This window comes from Rhinichthys klamathensis, unplaced genomic scaffold, assembly GCF_029890125.1.
Source record: "Rhinichthys klamathensis goyatoka isolate OS25496 unplaced genomic scaffold, OSU_Roscu_1.1 h1tg000254l_1, whole genome shotgun sequence".
In the NCBI taxonomy this organism is placed as follows: domain Eukaryota; kingdom Metazoa; phylum Chordata; class Actinopteri; order Cypriniformes; family Leuciscidae; genus Rhinichthys; species Rhinichthys klamathensis.
In genome coordinates this window covers 1,613,384-1,636,197 of record NW_026606776.1, presented here as the reverse complement: position 1 = coordinate 1,636,197, position 22,814 = coordinate 1,613,384, and the positions used below count along the sequence as shown (strand labels likewise).

General features: G+C 38.0%; 1 protein-coding gene across 3 annotated transcripts in view; it reads right to left on the bottom strand.

Annotated features, from left to right (window-relative positions):
• The window catches only part of palm3 (paralemmin 3), a 41,667-nt gene extending 19,752 nt beyond the window's left edge, over window positions 1-21,915 (bottom strand). For 2 of the 3 annotated variants that reach the window (XM_056267002.1, XM_056267004.1), the window contains exon 1: window positions 21,438-21,749. The gene's annotated coding sequence lies outside the window, so the exon portion shown is untranslated. Of the gene's footprint in view, window positions 1-21,437; window positions 21,750-21,828 lie in introns of those variants that run through there. The other variant, XM_056267003.1, reaches the window with a different exon arrangement.
• Between the last annotated feature and the right edge of the window lie 899 nt (window positions 21,916-22,814).

The window sequence follows — 22,814 nt, the reverse complement described above, 5'->3', positions numbered from 1 at the left end:
ACTTTCAGAAATAACATTTTCATAACTTAATAATAACATTACCAAAATGTTCCTAGAAAATGCAAAGCCACGTGATTTTGGGGGCATTTTCACCAGTTCATGCAGTCAAACGCATATATGTAATAATGTTTTATATGTATTATATCCTGACTGAGCAAAAATGTTTTCAGGAAGACATTTGATCATCCTCAAATCTGTCATACAGGCCTGAAGCGCTAACAGAGAACAGAGAGCTGAGAACAGAAGCTGTTCCCTTCAGGTCACGTTCAACTATGAATACATGAACACACACAGATGGAGCCGTTTGATCCTGGTTGATGTTCGTACCTGGAACACCCTGAAGGAGAGAGACTGTTTCTTAGGGAGGGAAAAAATATGGGTGTGTAGAATAAATATATGGAAGTGCAAAGGCTAAACAGAATAAACCCACCTTTGTTTGAGTTTGTGCCAATGAATACAACCAGACCAAAAAATACAGGAAGATGAAACAAAACGCTTCTCTCTTTCTGACTATAGCTTGTTTTTGACACCGGGTTTCTATGGCAGTGAATCACAGGACTTTTAAACTATGTCAAATGAGGCCCTGACTGTGACAAAGAACCTTCCGGTGTCTCTCATGTGCTTTGCGAGAGAGGAGAGATATGCTTTTACCAAAAATGAAAGTATTTACTCGTCTTCTTCCCCAAAGGCTAATGGGTAACTTCCAAACGGCCGTGAGGGGAACAGGCTGTCTTATCAGAGTTCTGGAGACAAACTTTGCCAAGAATAGCACTGAGGAATAAACAAAAACGAGCCTTTGATGATTCATTCTCTTCGGGTCTCAACAGAAAGTTCGATGCTAATTAAAATGTGGAGCTTTGCGTATCCGTCAGGCACAAATAAAGAGAAGAGAAAAAGAGAATAAAAAACAACAGAAGAAACAATGCGCTCCTCTGCTTTCTTGTTTCGCACGCTTTATTATCAGGTGTGTCCACCCAAGCTGTTGCTATGGAAACATGACGACATCTACAAAGGTACAACGACACCAACACCCGCTGAATTACTAGGGCTGGGACGATACACCTATCTCCTGATTCGATATCACGATACTTGGGTGTCTGTCGATACAATATGTATTGTGATTTTTTTAAGAATTGCGATTCTACAAGTATAGCAATTCGATATTGCAATTTTTTTAACACTAAGAAATTGACACTAAGACACTTTGAAATTGATGTGGTGCGGTCACAGTACACTAGCAATGACACATACAAAGTTTGGTGTCAATATGCCAAAGCATTAGAGATACAGTCTCGGTACGACAACGATGATCTAAAAATGGAAACGTTTTTTCTTTGTACAGATGACAATGTTATAAAAACGATCCCCGTTCACACGGACCCGCGAAAACAACTAATAATGCTGTACTATACATGCCAGACAAGTAGTTGGTGGTCACTTTGTAAAGAAAGACTACGCACCTGCACACATTCACATTCTTTTACTACGCATCACTCGAGCCGAACAAACAAATTACATAATCTTATCATTTTTTTGTCCGGTTTTCATTCTTAGGATGTAAATATTGACAATATTGTATTATTACTTAGTCTAATCACCCTGTGATGAAATTTACCCAGAAGACAAAGACACACCTGGACACAAACAGGGAACTAATCATCAAGAAAACTACAAAGGAATACAAACTATGGCACAGGAAACAGGAAAAGAACAGGGCAGAACGCAACCTAAAATTCTAAACACAAGGTGCACAAACCCGGGAATACGCAAAAAGACTGGTATGGAAACAATTCTTAACATCTTATGGTGTGTTGCTTCAAGAAAATATCTTTCTTTTTTTTTTTTAAGATTTTTAGATTTAAAGTAAAAAAAAAACACTTTTTTTGCAGTGCATGGGTGTGCAAAAACTAGCAAGTGCTGACTTCAGTCTTTAAATTAAGTCATGCTCCAGAGCACTTGTAAATACAGCAATGCGCAGAGATGACGTGTTTTTAGGTCAAATATGTGTGGTGAGACAGTCGGACAGAGTGTATATTTACCCTGCTGGAGACCAGGCCTGACTGACATACCCTACTGGAAACCATGAGAGATGAAAGGAGCCTCAGGGGGAAGGGGATCATGGGAACTGAGATGAAACTCTCTCACCTTCAGATGCATACACACATATACCGACACGCCCCCTGCCACTAATATTCACAACCGTTTACATTAAGGAAGGATGCAAATGTAGCAGAAAATGTAATAATGGCTCTTTCATCATATAGCTTTACTGTTGTAATCTACACTACTCAACCTCTGATGATTTATGCACATTCTTTCAAGAGAACCCCTGAGGAAACAAAGCAAGTCAGCACCGTCTTTGTGTATTTTCTTAAAAAATTCTTTCATTCTTCATGTCAGCTGCAAAAGTTGTGTATACTGCCTCGCCACCACAATCACTCACATTCTAGATGTTTGCCAGGGCAGTGCTATGCAGCTGCTAAGATTTCGAGTGTCACACAGGTTACTTGCTAGTCAAAACCCACCCACAAGTCTCTCTGATATTCTGGCCTCTATGGCTCTCCTCAATGTAAGTCTATGGTTTTTTGTTTTGTTTTTTGGCCTGAAAATCTTTCAGGAATATAGGTTTTGTACAAGTAAACTCAATCAATGGTATTTGTGACAATGTTGATCACTACAATTAAAAAAAAAAAATTTTAATTTAAATAAATACTCTAAAAATACACACAAAAATCTGTGATACACTTATTGAGGTAAATGGGGCCAGTCCGTAAACGTAAAATCCTCACTGTATCAAAAGGATAAAGATAAAGACAATATGTGTGTTAACATGATTTTAATGTAAAGATATAATCCAATTTTACAACTTGGCTACCATAACAACGTAATGCCATGAACCCTAAAATGACTTAAAACTTATTTAAACAACTTTAAAGCTGAAACAATAGACATTTTCAAAGAATAGTTGTAATAAAATGTTTCTGCTTTTTAAACTGAGGGTCATTTGTTTTATTTTCTGCCTGGTCAAATTCTTTATTCATGATGCAGTACAGAAATCATTATCAAAATAACTAATCGCCATCAAAGAGCAGCAAATGACACAAGTGTGACGATCTAAACATCGAGTAGAAAGCAGACACGTGGAAGCCACCACTTCTGCCCCGGCACAGTGTGACACACTTCTTCCCCACACAGACTCGCATGCTTTCTGCTTTCACACTCTCCATTTAACCAAGGTTTACCTTATTTTCATGCCCCATATGACTGAGCGGACATTCTCCACAGCTGTGCTGCAGCCCTGTGCTTGGCTGAGGGAGTTGTCAGTCATTACTGTGCACTCTGTGGCAATGAATGCTGATGCTTTATGAATGCTTTTCAATAATGCTGGGAATGATTTCATAGCGGCAACAGCGGAGTGTGAAAATATAATTGTTTGCTGCTGAGCTGCACTTCAAAAAGTTGACCAAAGTATTTCAGTATTACCTGAGAAACCTCTTTTCCCAAAATAGGCTCATTGGAAAAACCTAAATCTACCTTCATTACTGGAAAAACTTCAATGTACCTTTACATACAATTCATCATTGTAGTATTCAGCTGAAATAAAATAAAGAGGAAGTAAAACACTAACAACTATTATTTTCACACAGATACTCACTGGACATTTCCCTTTGAAAAAAATGTTACGTAACGTGCAAGCAAGGCAATATCATACTGCAGAAATCTCGCCAGACACGTTTTCCAAATGATTCTAGGTGGTCTTTTCCAATTTTTGTCACCGACTAATTCATTAAAAGCAGCTAATCACAGTGCTAGTGCCAACTAGCATGTTGAAAAGATGCCTAGCAGGAATTCTGACAGCCGTACTAAAGCTCACAGCCCTATGATAAATCCGTCACGGGCACCTGGAGCAGGGCACGCAGCCCTCCGCAGCGAGAGGAAGCACATCTGTGCTCAACTAGCCTTGAAAACGCCAACAGGAAGCTGCATTGATGCGATTGCTGAGTGTTTGTAGTCTTGACCCGAATGAGTGTTCATTTCCCACATTTGTGCATGCAGAGAATGTCAAACAGAGCATTAGCCACTGGCAGCTCAATACCAGCAGTCTACTGTAATAAACACTTCCAAACAACAACAACATTTTTAGATATCTCTATAGCAACTGCTCATTTTTTCTCAACCTAGAGGTTTAAATCCTGCTGTTACTGATCGTGCTTCTAAACTGATGTGGACTTAACGCAGTTCCAGACATCTAGTTTTTACAATGTCTCTCCTCCAAAACCAATGCTTTGATGCACCTATACATATCGTTACAGGTTGTTTCTAAAGACTTCAAAATATCCAACGCATTCTCATTCCATATGACATTTCGTCGGAATCTTACGCACATGGCATCCTTTAGCGTCAATATAACACGCACTGTTATGGGTAGGTTTAGGTCTGGGGTAGGGTACGGTTATGACGCCTTGGGATCTGCGTCTCATATTCACGCTAAACGATGCCATGTGCGTTGGATTTAGACGAGCGTCGCCTGTATGACGCCTTGGGTTCTGCGTCTCATATTGATGCTAAACGACGCCACGTACGTAAGATTTCAACGAAATGTCCAAAGCGTCACATGTATGACGCCAAAGCAGGATGAGAACGGGCTGAAATATCTGACCTCCAAAGCATCATTTTTGGTCTATGTATTGGCCGTGATGTTACGTCTCACAGTTTTTTCAGTGTGTACTTTATATTCACAAAATGTCATACTTTCTGTGCATAAATGTGATGGCGAACTTACTTTGCAGCCCCTAAGAAGTACATTCTATAAAGTATGCATGTGTGTAGTAACAATGCCTCATTATTTGAATGTACTTCAGAGACAGGCTTGTCATAGGATATTACTTTTATGATCTCTTTATGAATGTTTTGATTGGCATCAGGGTTTTGAGTGAACAGACTTTCAATGGAGGGACAGAAATCTTTCAGATTTCATAAAAAATATGTTCATTTGTGTTTCGAAGATGAATGAATTGGATGAAAATTTCGAAGTCTCCATTTTAAATGTGCTTGCAGTGGTTTATCACGCTAAAGTCTGAGGAAGTTTCAACTTTCTTTGCATTTCCTCCATCATCAGAGCCCTGGTTCATATTTCTGACTTTATTAGCAAATGCCAGGCTTGTTTGCTATCTGTCTTTCAATGTGACGTGGCTTGTCTTCAACAGACATCTATAGTTTATCACCTCCTTGTACGGCTGACAAGCTCTGCGGTCGTTCGCTTGACATCAGTGTGTAGCTGTTGGTGAAAGTCTTTTCCCTGCATGTCAACCCAACACCCCACATTTAGATAAGGCTGAGTGATCTGACCGGATGTTCGTAACACAGGCATATTATCAGATTTGTCTTGGAGTGAAGAACACGTCAAGTCTTTCCAGTTAAACTGAGAGACACGGTACAATAAAAATATGTTTCTTATTCTATTGCATGAGCCGTATCTTCTTGTTTGAATACCCATGGTTGTTTTGTGCACTAGCAAAAGCAAAGCTCTTTGTGGAGGCTATTTCTTTCAATACAATGCCTTGTGACGTAAATGAGGCGGAGATTATACAGTATATACAACAGTGGCAATGTGGTTTGCGTGTACAAATGTCCTGCGATTATGTAAATGCAAAGCATAGTATAATAAAGACATAAACTGCGGTTGATTCAGTGAATGCCTTTTCAGTGCTGTGGTTTTCTGAATTTTTGGGGCTAGTCTGGGAATGCATTGCATTAACAATGAAAGAAAACAAGACAAAGAAGCATGAAGTTTTGTGTGTTGTAGCGGTGGGCGATGACCACAAACTTATTTCATGATAATATACTGTATATATCTTATTAAAAATAAGAACAAAGATGCAAACAACAAACAATAGGACAAATTAAATAAACAAACAGCACTTCTAGTAGTACAAGTACTATTTAATATTAGTGATCTATTTCTTACTACTATTAATTAGACTTGGATTGAACAGTTTGATTCATAGGATATTACTTTTATGATCTCTTTATGAATGTTTTGATTGGCATCAGGGTTTTGAGTGAACAGACTTTCAATTGAGGGACAGAAATCTTTCAGATTTCATAAAAAATATGTTCATTTGTGTTTCGAAGATGAATGAATTGGATGAAAATTTCGAAGTCTCCATTTTAAATGTGCTTGCAGTGGTTTATCACGCTAAAGTCTGAGGAAGTTTCAATTTTCTTTGCATTTCCTCCATCATCAGAGCCCTGGTTCATATTTCTGACTTTATTACTTCTCTGGAGGCAGCAGCTCTTCAACGAGCATCAATTCACTGCGGCTGTTTTCTGCAGTCCGGCCCCGTTTCCATTCTCCTTAGACCAGAGACACCAAAACAGTGTTTGTGGAATTTGACTGTAGCACTGCAGAACACTGCTTTTGTGTGTGTGAGTGCCTGTGTGAGTGTGTACACTGGGGGGGTATGAGAGGAATTTGAAACGTTCAGTGTGGCGGTTGTAACAACGCTGCCAGGTTCTGTGAGTGACACTTTAAACGAGTAGCGTACGAAAACACAGGATTCCAATAAAACGTTTGTGTGTGAATCCAAACAGAATGCATGTGTGAACGTGTGCAAAAGTGACTGTGTGTATGTGACAAATAGCCCAACTAGTGTTAGACACCCCTGCGGGCAGATTCCAATGGGTGAGATCACATGGTATGATGACATGTACGCCTGGAAACAACAGAAAACGGACACAATGTGATGTTTTCTCACAGGTGCCATATGTACTGTGGACTAGGGAAGTGTGAGACTTGTCGACTAAACTGCTGCTGCTAGTCGACATTGGAAATACTAGTCATTTACATTATATCTTTTTTGCACATTTATGTTTTGTATTTATATTTTTGTATTTATATAGTATTTCATATTTTTACAAAGGCAATGTTCAAATTATTGTCATGTTAATGTTAGATTTTAAAATAATAAAATCAAATTAAATAAATAAAATTAAAAATGTTATTTCATTAAAAATGTATATTTAAAAAAATGGCATGTTTGAATGATTGAATGACTCACTCATAATGACTCAAAGACTTCACTTGTTTCATTACTGGATGAATCATAAATACTTTACGGCTGCGTCCGAAATCGCATACTCTCTTGAGTGAGTAGGTACAGTACTTATAAGTAATTACTTCACAACTGCAACAAGTATGTTCTATATAGTATGAATGTAATCTGGTCGTACTACATTTAGCATGTTTCCCTTATCACTCGACCTACCAGCACCAGTTACATCGCTTCACCGCCATTCACAAATCCTCTCCCGTGGCCTCATGGGATAGTTAAGTGTCCATTGTATGTACAATTCAGAATCTCGCCAGAAGTAGTTGTTCATCTGGGTACTTTTAGCCTACTCTTTTAAAAGAACTGTGAATTTGGACATACTTCTTTTGTCACATACAGTTTTTCGCCTATATATAGTAGGGAAGTATGCGATTTCAGATGCAGCCTACTTGTTTCATTACTGAATGAATCAGTGTTTTTGAACAAATCTCAAATGAATACAATTCAATGACACATACAAACAGTCACTTGCTGCCTAGGGATGTAATGTAATCGATTCAATCGTTATTTGAAGCGGCATATTACTTTCAAAAGGAGATTTGCTCTATTTTGATCGCTACAGTAGACATCAGTGTTTATATCTGAACTATAAACTTTTAACCCAGTACTTCTGAGATGATGATTTGAATTATTGCAAGACAGAAACTATGAAACAATACTATGTGGTTGAAAAGACAGTTTGTTTCATACCTAAACACGACAACTCTCTCTCAGCAGTCAGCGGCAGCGCAAACACAGGTTTAATAGACACAGGCAAATTGTTGTCATTAAGGAATAATATCACGTGGGTGTTTGAATCTAGATTGCTAGATCTTTTAACGATTAATCGTGCAGCTCTATGCTATAACAATTTCCATCACAAGCAGACTTCTTTTCGTTTGACCCTCTGGCGTGCAACTTCAGTCCAACCACTGGTGTAATAACATTTCTTAAACCTCCCTAGGGAGGACCAGGGGTTGCTGGCCGACAGACAGCTAACTGTGTCGACCTCCCTGGGCGTCTCTCTATCTTGCTTGGGATGTTATTGAGTTGCGCAGGACTGCTAGAACTGGATCAATGGCCTCTCTGTCAGGTGCTCCTGTGCTAAACGTTAGTCGTCTGCCACAATAAAGTCTCTGTTCAGACTGAACAAGCATCTAAGGCTCTCCATCTGTAATATCCTCTGCACAGTTCCAGACCCAGGTGAGACTCAATGGAACTCATAGCAGTGATATCACGCCTTCTTAGTAGCTCAAAAACACTGTTTATGAACACTGTGGAGTTCAGCCGCCCCTGCTAACCCTAAATTGGAATCCATGGAGGAGGAATGAGGGTGTGTGTCTATGTAATGCCTGCAGTACATGCCTCATGACCGTGATCTAATGAGCTGCATTGATAACCTGAGAGTGTCACCAGGCCAGCTGCTGTTTCTGATAAGGTTTTGTTTGGTGTTAGTCTGATGGGACACCCTCGCACCTCCCACTGACCATTCACTGACCGTCTGATGCATATTGCACACAAAAATACCAAACGCTCAAACTGTCAAGCTCTGTTCTGCTGGCTTTATGCAATTTCCAAGAGTCATGGTGTACAGGTGTTTATCAGTCCACTAGGAAACAAAATTTGGTTAAACAAGGTTGCCAGGTTGGAGTCTTTTTATATGTCAGTCACAGTGCAAAAAAATACTTTTTGAGATTCAATTAGGCCCTGTTTACACCTGGTATTAAGATGTGTTTTGGTCAATCGGATCACAAGTGGACGAAACTAAATACAGGTGTAAACGGGGTCTAAAACGTTTCGATCTTGTCCACTTTCGACCACTTCCAGGGGTAGTTGAAAACGCATTCGACCAGATTGATTTCGTAGTGTTAATGCTCATGTGGTCAAATGTGTTTGAAAAGCCGCAAAAGACCGGATACTCTCTGATGTCAGATTTTAATATTTCTTTAATATCTTAGGCAGCATTGATTCACAAATGCATTTATCTTTAAAGATTTTTAGACATTTTAACTAGAACAAAAATACTGAGAATATTTTCTGCAACAGTGGTTGGTTCCTTTCGACTTTAAAGTTCCAAGACAGACAACCAACTGAATTTGCAAGACTACTTAGATGTTGTGAAAGCTACCTAAAGATGTTTGGGGGAAGGCAGGTCATAGATCAGAAACTGGGTTCTTGCACAAGCACTGAAACAAGTCAATAAATCACATAGTAAGCTAATCATCAAGCTGAGATTCTCAACACTAAGTCTTTAGATTGCTGCAAGTACTGCTATCCATCAGCTTAACAGGAAAGCCGTGAGATTTTAACTTGAGATTTAACACTGCACGAGTTTATTTCATGGTGGATTCCAGGTGTCAGCTGGAATATTTCAAATATTCTGTGGCTTGCACTAGGATGTCTGAACATGCTTCTCTTAATCAATTTAGGATGTTTGTCGAAGTGTGCAGGAAATGCTTGAATGAAGAAAAAAGAAAAGGAAATGAACGCACATTAGGAAAGGTCAGTCCTCATCAAAATGCATAAGATGACAGTTCAGCTAATTATAAACTGGAAAAGCCACAAATCCTCTGATTCATAAGAGGATTTCATATTTAAACAGTGCAACCAAATGCGCTTTAATGCTGCTGTAAGTTGTCAAACCTCTGGCAGGTTCAACAAAATGTCACCCTCTGGGCCGTCTATAATCTTCTGAAGCCATAACGTCCCTCAAATCCACTATCAATTATCATCGAAGATTATTTTTAGAGACTTTTCATTTTTCTTTATCAAGCAAAGCCACTAAGCTCTGTTTGAACAGCTTGCGAGAAACGCAGCCACTAGTGAGCAAAGGCCACGGATCGAGATGCAACTTCTGAGTCATGACTAGATAACCACAACACCACTGCAGGCACAGCGTGCAAAGTGCATGTGCATTATAGTGGCATGCTGTTACCATGACAGAACAGATGTCAGGTGCCTTGAATGATAAAGGGCTTTATTAGGTTTCCCCATCGCTCGTGTTTACTGAATGGTTGCATCGCTTCCGGTTCAGGCCTTTGTATGTGCTTCGTTAATAAAAATACAAATAAAGGAGTGAGCAAAGATAAGCATAACCGATGTCCATCGTAACATTTAGATCAATTAAATTAAATAAAACGGCAAAAAAAAAAGGAACTAGCTAGATTAGCTGATTGCCTCAATAGATATCACCATCAGTTCATACTGCTGTAAACACTTTCTCCGACAAGTGGATGCAATGAGACCTGTTTTCCTGTTTGTTCATCTAACGTTCGACATAAAGCCTATTGTCAAATTTTTTAATTCATGCTGCAAAGGCATGACTCAAATGTTTGTTATGGTACTCACATGCTTGGGACTTCGAAGGGCGGAAAACAGTGTTTTGTGCTTTTTATTTCCCTCTTTTTAGGACTCGCACACACACATTACAGAGGAAGGGAAGAGCCCTTATCAAGGACAGGAATGTGTGTCTTCTATGTTCCCCTTTTCCTCACTCTCAATGTACTGGTGAAATGCCCAGATTCTGTTTGCTTTTTGGTCTGCTTTTAATTCAATCCTCTGTCTCTAAATAAATAAAAACACCTCCAAGCTATGTTTCTACCAAGGGTTTTTTCAGTCAAATATTTCTCATGCTCTTTTTTAATGATGCAGTTAAACTGGGTGAACAGTCTGAGGAGATTTACACTGTAAACCCTGTAAATCCATTGACTTGACTTGGACAAAAACTACGATAAAACCTGTTGGAAAGCATCTTTTGCAGCGATTGTTGTGTGAGCATATCAGTGAACACCTCTGTGAGTTTCACGTCTTTGTAAACTAAAGTTTAATGCGTTTTATGAAGGATTGTTCCAGTGCACTTATGGGGAGGTGGGGGGGGGGGGGGGGGTGCTACCACAGAAACCGAAAATTCTCGGGCCAGCAGCATGTGTCCAAATTTCAATCTTAACCGTTCTATTTCATCAGAAACGATCTTAAACCAGGGCTTTAAGTGTAAAATACCGAACTTGTCCTTTAAGTTCAGCTTGACATAAACAATATTCAATGTCCATGTAACTTTTTTCTGTTAAGTACAAAAGGACTTTGAGTAACATTTGAGAGAAAATAACTCATTTCATTTCACTGTTCTTTTAAACTGTGCATATAGGAAGGTTTTTTTTATTTTTTTTACTGAATTATTCACTACCTACCCGCAATCCAGTTTAACCAGACATTATTGAAATTTGCTTGGTACAGTTCTATTCCAGTGCCAATAAAGTCATTATTTCCATGCAAACACATCTCCTTTCATGTAAATTAGGCTTGTTTTAGCTTGCACCTTGATGAAAAAAATGTTTGCCACACTTTTGGGATGTTAAAGAGCTGGTTTAGTTACCTGGATTGCAGTGGTGAAGTGAGGTTCTTAGACTTCTCATCTGAGTGCACATTTAGTCAAGTATAAACATGTTTCAAATGTTCCCTCTAAAATTCCTCACAAGGAGTAAAATAGGCAAAAGAGTCAATTGTTGTCATACAGAAAATTACCATTATACTGCAGGCATAACAAGATTGTTCCAAAAACTTGACATCATAATTATGCAACCTTTAAGTTATCTTGGGCAGCATCACATGTATCTTTGCGAAGAAGGCAGAGTGCATGGCTGAAAAAAATAATGGTGGACGAAGCAAAAAAAATATTGCATTCTAAATTGGCATGCATTGTAATTTTTAGCATCAATTTGCTTTATGCCTGACAGATTAATCTTTAGCTTTAATAGCTTAGCAACAATAACTAATGAAGTGTGTCAACCTGGATATTAATACAAAAGTGTTCTGATTGCAGTTTTGTCAGTTCAGGCAGCATTTGACTTTTATTGAGGCCTTTTATATAAAAAAAATGTATTATACACTACTACATGTCAAAAGTTTTGAATAATTAATAATTTAAGCACTAACATCATGAGCATGTCACTCATGTCGAATGTATCGTAACTTGTACTGTATGTGACAAGAACATGATACAGTATATTGAGAGTGTAAAATCTTGAACTTTACTAACCAAATTCAAAAGGTGTAAAAAAGCAGGTACAAAAGACACCCAGATGGTGAGCACCTGTTCTGACGGGCCCTGACAGCGCCTTGGGGCTTTAGCCATTAAAAAGCACGTCACCCAAAAACACCTGACATTCCACTTCTGCAGCACATCGCCTACATTCACCGGAACAAACAGCTCTGATACTGAGACCTGAGAGAGCACATAAAAATGAAGCTTTTATTTATTTATCACCTTTAATATTGCAGCATATTCAGCATCACTGTTGTGCCTGTGCTCAATCAGTTTATTGCTGATACATGGGCCTAGATAACATCAACGTGTTAAAGTGAACTTCTGTTTCACCAAAACTTTTCTGGGCATTTTCCTACAAACTCACCCAGTAATATTGCAAAATTATAGTCTTGTCCTCAGACAGCATTTCGACATACCGATAGTTCCAATCTGATTGGCTGGCTGCTACACGATTTCAGTAAGTCAAGGTGCACAAGATTTTATCTAGAGATGCACATTTATTTCCACGTTATGAACGATAACCAATGAATGTCCAATATTAAAAAGTGATACTTTTTTGTCTAAAATAAAACAAAAATCAAAAGCAATCATTTTAAATGCAACCAGTGAATTTAGGAATAAAAAAACACTACAATGTACAGTATAAAAATGTATATTAAATATTAAATTATAGAAACGCGCTGAAAATGTTACGCAACCAAATACAGAAACGTGCTGCAAAAAGCACAAAGCTTAACACACTGCAACTAAAGAAAACACAATAAATACAGGTCCTTCTCAAAAATTAGCATATTGTGATAAAGTTCATTATTTTCCATAATGTAATGATAAAAATTTAACTTTCAAATATTTTAGATTCATTGCACACCAACTGAAATATTTCAGGTCTTTTATTGTTTTAATACTGATGATTTTGTCATACAGCTCATGAAAACCCAAAATTCCTGTCTCAAAAAATTAGCATATCATGAAAAGGGTCTCTAAACGAGCTATTAACCTAATCATCTGAATCAACTAATTAACTCTAAACACCTGCAAAAGATTCCTGAGGCTTTTAAAAACTCCCAGCCTGTTTCATTACTCAAAACCGCAATCATGGGTAATGATTTAATAATAATGAACTTTATCACAATATGCTAATTTTTTGAGAAGGACCATACATGAAGATGGGTTAAGGTTACTAAAACTTTTGACATTCATCTGAGCTTCTTTTAAGCTCCAATGTCAATCCATTTTGACTTTAATAAACAGAGTCAGTAAGCCATGGTCAATGATTAAACATCTCTTTCCCCAACAGGAACTCAGAGCACACTTTCCCACCTGAACTTTCATAATGAATAATTTCAGGATATTTCTTCAGATATTCTTGAGATGAGCAGGCAAAATGACTTGTAACGGCATGTTGCTGTTGTTGTCTGGGATTAGTGATTTTCTTAAAGAGGTTTAGGGAAGAATGTGAGACTAGCCTAATCCTGCCTAAACCACCAAACACACTGATTGTCATCAGCACGCTTTAGCACCAGGACCTGGAGAACATACAGTACTTCAATCATGTCATTACACTCTGTCAAACATTATTATTGACCTTCCTCACATTGATGGCCTTGTTTAGTTTAAGCTGCTGAAATTGTCTCTGAGTTTGCGCTGCTTTCCTGCAGTTACAAATACTGTGAAGATAGAATGTGCACTTACTATGAGCAATTTGAGCAAACTATACACGACATACTGCACTAATAGTCCATTAGTAATAATCATGTAGTCCATTGGATGAATATGTGGGACATTTCTGGGTAATTAAGTAACACTTTAAGCCCATATGCTGAATTAAATGCACACATCTGTCTGCTCTGTCAGTCCAATCAAATGCAGTAATGAGTTGGTAATTGTGGGAAATTACAACCAAAGATGGAAATGCCCTTCTCCCATTTTAGTTTGTAAAGTCAACATGAAATCAAAATAGATTCGATTTACTGTTCCCTGCCTTAAATTTAATTCATCAGTGCATGTTATATAGCCAAATAGCCATTTAGATTGGGTGTTGCAGTAGCTAATGTAGTCTTTCTAAAAAGCAATGGTTATGGCAATAATTGGGTCTTGCTCAGGTCTGGTATTGAACGGTGAACCTGATTTCACCAAGTACATCATGTTCCAGGATCAACATCTTTGTTGATCCTGGAACAACAATTCCAATCAACCAATCATATTTGAGGGACAAGTTTATAGTTCATGGCAAGTTTAGACTTACAATCAGGGTTAGGGACTTCTACATCAGTGTTATCAATCATTTCCCTAATAGATTAACTTTTTCAGACAAAAAAAACCTGCCCTTTATCATCCAGAAGCTCAGAGTCATTGTTTTGTCTCCCCGTGGATTAAGTTTCTTATGTTTAACACACATGTGCTTCTATGATGCCCTTGAGTTAGCAAAGACAAATGAAAACCAGTTAGAAATCACAGAAACAACCGAAACAGTCAACACAAAGTGACGCTCAAATGTTGAGACAACAAGTACTCATTTTAACACTTCTCCATAATACATATAAAGTTGTTTAACTCCTTGGGTGAATCTCACAAACTGCCTGGGTCATTTCACCTCAAAATCTAAAGGGAAAAGGGGCCAGTAACATTTCTTTGATTGTGCCATTATTTTCATAATGATTAGGCACATTTTCTCCCCCAATTCTAATCACCGCAGTGCTCACTCACTCATTAATGTAACAGTAGATAAATGCATCCAACATTTTTTTTTTTTTTTATTATTATTAAAATCAACACAAATTAAATTCAGTGCAAAAGATACCATTGTATAACTGTATTTTACAAATGTACAATCTATAGTACATATGCACTCACTATTTGTTTATTTTAAAAAAGTTGTACACAAAGAAATAAGATGTTTTTGCATTTCTCTGAAGTTTTCTTTTATCATGCACAGTCAAACTACAAAAGTGAGCTTTAGTTATCTTTGACTGACAGCACTGGCTAATTATGCCTAATAGCTCAACCCACTTTACAGGGTAACTGACATCAAACTACACACTACACAGCGGGAAGTCTTTTACCAAGACTACTGCTCTCATGAACTTGGGTGTGTGAAATGTGAGACAGCATCTCATAGGGATATCCTGCAATCCTTTGTAGCATGTCAACAAGATAATCGGGATAAAGAGGTAGTAGAAAGGTCAGAAAACATTGAAGGGATTCCACAATCAAGTCAATAAAGCAGCTGAAGTAAACAACTAAGCAGATAATTAGTGGGAAATGAGTAGAGAAAAGAGTTCCCTGGCATGAAAATCCCAATGATTTAGTATATTGAACAAATTTAATACCAATATCCAGTCGGAAAGCGTGCAAACAAGGTAAACCAAAGTTTCATTTAAAGCATTTCACAGCAATAGATTTAAGAGTTTTAGGAATGTCTTTAACAGCAGCAGCTGAATATAAATAATATCACACTGCTGTTCATAAATAATTACAAGCGCATCCCTATCTGCCCTTCATGCAAGCATAGGAAATTAATCAGGTAGCGTTCTAACAGCAAGACTGCTTTCAAAATATTCATCGTTTTTATTACTAATTCCCAGCTCCATACGGCACAGATGACAGAAGAGCTGTGACCTCATATCCTTCACGCTCTGCAGGGTATCTGAGCATCTGCTGGGTTTATAGCCTCTTCATGAGGCTTATTCATTGAATATTTTTGGAGTTCAACACAGTGTCTTTTGATCTTTCTTTGATAGATATATTTGGAGAGGCCACTTTATGATTATTAGATAAAGTATTTAGATGGTATAATCAAACCCTGGTCTAAAGGCCAATTCACACTGCACCGACAGATGCCGACCAATGCGGACAATCACCAGATTACAGTACGAAACTTTTCAGACATTCCCGACAAAAAAAGCACTGAACAAAGCCAACAGACACCGACAAGGCTAACACACCAATCCGACAAAGTGTCTGTTGCCGTTGGTCGTCGTCTGTTGGTGCAGTGTGAACTGGTCTTAAAGGTGACTGGGTTCTCTTAACTAGTAAAATGTTATAGGTTTCCAATGGCTGATCCTCACACCAATAACCACAAAAGACATTAGAGAGCCATGTCAATTACACTAGAATTAGAATAGCAATTAAATAATATGTTTCAGTGGCCAATTTTTAAACTTTTACATTTGGTGGCATCATTGACAATATCTAGAAAACAACGTGTCCGCTGGCCGATATAATGCTGACAATACAACTAAAAATAACAAATGAGTCTTGACATTTGAAATGAGTGACATTTACAGAAAGAAAAAAAACTGAAATATTTCATGTGCACATAAAAGTTTCTTGTGCACATTAATGTGTTTTCTTCAAATGTCACTTTAGGGGCTCCATACATTACACAATATTTAGTCAAAACAAATTAACCATTAACAAATCCGTTATCAATGAAGGTGACACTCTTTGTGTACTTCTGTTATTTAGCCAAGCGGGAATGTTTATCGGCTGGTGGGATAATTCTCAACATCTCAAATGCCCAAATATTGGCTTATTCATTGGCCTGACCAATATATCAGTCTATCACTACTTTAAAGCAAGGCTGCTACAGAAGAACTGTGATAAGTTTATAGTAAAACACTTTTACTATCTAGCCATAACATTCTATTATTGAACTATATAAACTGTAGTCAAGCCAGGTCCAATTCACCATGATTTACTCGCTTATAAAGCTAACACAGCCCACCAGTAAAAATAGACAGAGGCACTTGGTAAACTTCAGATTTATTACCTTCAGGCCGTTGAGAAGGGTGTGTTAGCTTCCTAAAGCCTGTCAGTTTCTCTTATATGAAATAATAATAAGCTCTGAGTGACAGTGAGCCCAGTGGAGATGTGAAACCACTGCCTATTTTCGACCTGAAATTATGATGCAGGCAGTTTGATTTCGAACAGCTTTACTTCACTTACACCGTGAAACAATTATGAAGGAGGAGGACTATAAACACACTGAAATGAACAGTTTCCATGTGAGACAAACATGACTTCCATGCTATGACAATAAGAAACACTTTGGATATTTTAGATGTTTTTTGATCATCCATGTTTGTAATAATATTATGATATTAACATTAAAAGAGATAGTTCGCCCAAAAATGAAAATAGAATAATTTGACACAAAAGCACAATAAATGTATCATAAAAGTGGTCCATATGGCTGTATATATATTTTTTATACGGGTGTGGAACAATTTGAAGAGGACAAATCTTAAATTTTTGGGCTAAGTAGCCTATTTCTTTAAAAACTTCAGCATGTGTGTGCAACTGCACGATGCACGTAAAAAATCATTAAAAATGATGTCGCCCCATTGTACTCCTGTGGTTTTCCACAGTGGTTCCCTATCAAAAGCAAACACATCTCCAGCAGCTAGCCAATTCTTTAACCAGCAGGACGCTGTTAAACGGCCCAAGCACACACTGAGAGACGAGCACTGAGACAGCAGCTAGGGATGATGGGGGAATATTCGGTGTAAAATTACACCGAGGAAAAGCATCTTTTGCCCCAGGCTGTTGTACAAAGAGGTTCTCTGGAAGGCTGCATGTATAAACAACAATTTAGCATCGACACTAAAATGCATCTAATAGCACAACAACACAAATCTCAAAGTAGATCTGTTTGCACCATCCCATGTGGAAAAACAAATAAATAAAAGCTTTTAAACTCTTAGACAGGTTGCCTACATAGTTTTTTGTCTTATTTTTCTCTGATTATGCTGACGCTGTAGCCTGGTTAAAACCAGACCATTCTCAGTTGTAACTGAGTTATGGTCTGGCAAAGCGTCGTAGACAAATCATTTCCAGAGGGGCGTCACCAACGGACGTCGCGGATAGACCTAAACCCAATCAGAGCGATGAAGGTGATGACGTATGCAGAGCGGCGGAAAACATCTCCAGAGTGTTGTTCTTTGCTCGGTTTTTAACAAAAGGGAAACGTTCAAATCGCTTAAAACAGACGCGATAGCTGATTCGAACAAGTGATGTTCGACGGCGGCATCCATCTTTGTAATGTAGGCTACAAAATCTGCTTCAAAATCCCAGCGCTGTCGTCATCGTGTAAAGCCCGCCCCAACGTTTCTGATTGGTGCCTCGATTTCGACGGATTGGAAATGGGCTTGAATGAGCTCTTTGCCAGACTAACTTTCAGAGCAAATCTAAATTTGCCGGAAGTTGTCTGGGTTTTCCCAGGCTACTGACGCTGTACCTTTGGGGTGAATTCTCAGATTGATTTTAGCCCTCTCTAATCTCCCTTAAATGATGCTGGCAAACATACAGGTCTAACGCCTACAGAACAGGCCTGAAAGGAACCTAAAGAACTGTTCCTGTTCTTTAGGTTCCTCTCAGGTTCCTCTCACTTCTCAGCAGCAGCATTCCATCTGAATTACCATATCACAGATTTCAAACCAATCAACATCAACCCTTCAATCTTGTTTTCATAGGATTTGGATGTGCTACATTATTGAATGAATAATAAAATTAAACATGAACTACTGACTTTTATACTGTAGTTTCTAAAAAACATCTGTAAAGACATTTTCAAGTAATTCTCAGGGTGCGTTTGCATGACAATGATGTACTAAAAACTGAAAAGTTTTTCCTCTGCGATTTTTTGCATACGAACAACAACATTGTCAAAACTATCCCCGTTCACACAGATCTGCGAAAACGGTTAAAAACACTGTATTATGCTCCCAAGCCAGTAGTTGGTGATGTCACTTGGTAAAGAAACACTACACGCCTATAGAATAAACAGAATACACAAGCACATGACGTCACCGTTTTCACAGATTCGCGTTTTTGTAGTTTAAATGGAGACGATAATGGTGTTGTTTTCAAAAACATGCACTTTGAAACCTGTTTTAGGCCCCCAATACTCCATTGACGTGTAAATGAATGGCCAAAACGCATAAGAGGTTTTTTCCGTTTTTAGCTGAAAACAGTGTGTAAACAGCCCCTCAATCCAACAATTAAAGGTGCTCTAAGCGATGTCACGTGTTTTTTAGGCCAAAACATTTTTTGTCACATACAGCAAACATCTCCTCACTAACCGCTGGATGCCTGTCCCCTGAACACACTGTAAAGAAACGAGGATCGCTTAGAGAACCTTTAAATCTGAATTTATGCACCATTAGCAACACCTAAAATAATTGCTAAAACACTCCCCCATCTGTCATTGGTCCCCAAAAAACAGCTAGTCCCGCCCCAAATTCGTGCTATTGGTTGAGTCATTGTTGCTATGTCAAATTGATCGGCAAGCTCAAACAAATAGTAACATTTTCATAACGCCACCGAAACACAACTGTCTGCATTTTAGAGTGTTTTAACGTGGAAAAACATTTCACACTTCAGCTTTAAATGTTTTTTATCACAAGAAAGAAGCAGTTATCACCATCTGTCAAGGTGTGTGTCCAGCTTTAAATCCAGAGGCAAAGTAACGCTTGAAGCTGCACAGGTCATTTTTCTTTGTGTAATTGAGTATTTGACGGCATGGAGACGGCAGTGAGGAATTTCCTTTCAGCAAACTGAACATTCATCATCTAGGGGCAAAGAGCGCTAAAGAGAAACTTCACCTGGACACGATGGACAAGTGAGACCGTTCCATCTCCATATACCACTCAGTTTTTTCTTGCTGACTGTCTGCACTTTTATTTTCATTTTCTAAATCTCTGTACTTTTCACTCTGGTAGACCTGAACTGCACTTTAAAGTTCTTCCCTTCATGGGTGGAAAAGCACCAAATGGAATTTCTTTAAAAATTGAGCACTTGAACAGGTTGCAACTGCAATGACAAGGAGGGTTTCCAGCTTTGCTACCAGTTTCTTCGGGCCTTTTGTGTTTTGTTTTTTTTCAATTCCAAATAAAACCTTTTTTTGTTAATGGTAAACAGTTCTTGCACAGACAAGCAGGCAACTTAAGAAGCGAGGAAAGCTTCAGGTGGATTCTCTTTTTTCGCTCCAATCATTCAGTTCAGTGAATTTTAAGAGCTCCATTTTGTTGTTCATGGTGTGACACATACTTACAATGTCCAATTTCTGCGTGTGCGTGCTTTTAAAAATGACTGCAGCATGAAATTGGGTTGGCAACTAATCCTGCAAAGTTTCAGACATATTCTTACCTAAAATATTGAATATGTATTATGTAAACTTGGTACTTATTTAGAGGTTGTAATACTTTTGTTCTGCTATGGAATACACAGGCAGAGCAAATCCAGCACCTTACATTAACGTACATTTATGATCCTTGCATCAAATGACAACTGATAGGCTAGTCTGTAAAACTAAACTGCTGTCTTTAGTTCTGTTACCATGTAGGCTGATGGGGTTAACAGCCCAGGGTGTTGCAAACTCCCACTTTAAACATGGAGACACCCTGCTTGGCACATCAAGTTACATCAAGCCATATGCGATTAACTTTAAACAAATTTTAAGGGTTACTTGAAACTGTCATTCCAAGTTTCATTAGCATGATGTAGACTATATGAAATTATATGTGAAATTACAACAACCTATGACTAAGTGTGATTTTTTTTCTTCTTCATTTTTAAAGATCACATTTTTTCTTATGTTTAAGTCTTATTCTTATTACCGGTAAGTCAGTGATGACACTATTATCATTATTATTATCCAGATGTAGGCCTATTTCACTATTAAAAAATACAAGAATCGCAATTCATTCATTAAAAGACTTGAATAAACCTTTTCTGTGAATAATTCTGTGATACATTTTTGCATTCATTTTGATATTTTTGTAGGGTTTAAACTAAGTAAAAAAAAAAAATTCTAGGTTGTGTAACTGTTCAGCATGAAAAAGGTATTTTGTCACGTGACAAAACAAAACTGTGATGACCCCATTGGACCCCATGGTTGTGCATCTCAAGGTTAGAGGCGAGCCACACAAAAATAATTTATATAATATTGTATAAATAGGCTGATAGGCTATTTTTCAAAAACATAGGCTATAGTAGAGTAAACACGAAGAGTATATCTTTCCAAATGTGTTTTAAACGAGATTTAAAATAACCTGTTTTAACATCTCAGCCATCCTTATTTGTTATTTTACAAATGAATGATAATTCGTGTAGATAGTTACGCAGGACTGATCGTAAACCGCGAGCAATAAACAGATGTGCCTTTCATCATTATCCTAAACTGTACGTGCATGCGCGCAGAAAATCCCCGTAAAACCAATAAAGACGCTAACGTTACCTGTTGACTAACAAGAAGCAAGTAGCCCAACCAACACCCCTCAATAGCTTTAAAACATCCTTACCTGATGTTCTGGTCCGTATGTACTGCTGAGTAGGTAATGAAGTGTTAAAGCGATCTACAAACAAAACTGAAAGTTCAAATGAAGACGAGTTTGCAGCGCGAACGAAGATCTACGCCGAATGGACGTAATCCGCCAACTTTACCGCGTCTTCTGCTGGAACAAAACACCTGAGGAGTTTCGCCAAGAACAAAGGCAGGATTTGATGGATTCAATTCAACGCTTAAAACCGGTTAGTTCGTAACTGCTGCCAAGCGACATTAATAACGTCGTTTTGACATAAAATAAAATAAATGTGTTTCAAACATCCACTGAACACTTTGTGCCTCTCCCACCTCGACGCACTTCATGCGTTTCATGGACGACTGAAGGGGAGTGAGAGGTTTCTAGTTACCTGACTGACTCGAAAGTTCCTGTTTGTGAGGCCAACCCACTCCTGGCAAACGGTTCCCTTTTTTTCTTAATAAAAACGGCAAGGCTTCTTTATATTTGTTTTTTGGACTTGTTAAAAATTAACTGCTCATGTGGTGTGCAGTAAAGCAACTACTGACCCATTTTATCAGCTAAAGAGAGTGAATGAAATCAACCTGTTAGAAGACTTGTCATGATCTGACTTACACATTTAGACGGGGGGGGGGGGGGGGGGGGGGGGGGGGGGGGGTTGGGGGGGGGGGGGGGGGGGGGGGGGTTGGGGGGGGATTCTTCATTTAAGAATTTCTATTTAGTTTACATCCTCTATTGTTTTAATGGTAGCATTCAGGTTGCATGAACTTAAATTTCTTTAAAACCTGATGTTCTGTTATCCAGCATGTTATGAGAATGTTCCAAAAAGCATGTTGTGCTTCAATGGAAGGAATCTCTTCAATGCCATGATGTGCATATTTTTGTGTCCAGGTGCATTATTTCCTTTTAAAATAATTTGATAAATTAATGACATATCACTTTATTTAGTCTGAATTAATTTTGAGTACATTTAAATAATACATATTATTTTATGTTTTATTATCTTAACCCCCCAAAATGTCAGGTGGTGCAACTGTCCGAACAAATGAACAGACTAAGAAAACTATTTAATAATAATAATTCTAATAATAATAATTTGTTACATTTATATAGTGCTTTTCTTCTGGGTACTCAAAGCGCTTGAAGGGGGGAATCTCCTCAACCACCACCATTATTATTAATGGTGTCTTAATAAAAAAACTAAAAATACCATCGCATCATTTTAGGTTCATATAAACAAATGTTATAAATATCAGTAGTTTTAAAACTGTTGAGATTTCAAGTATGGTATGGGTAGGTTGGTACAATTTCCATGTCAGGTGGTACAACTACAGTATACAGTACAATTATTTGGTTGTGCTGCCTGACATAAAAAAA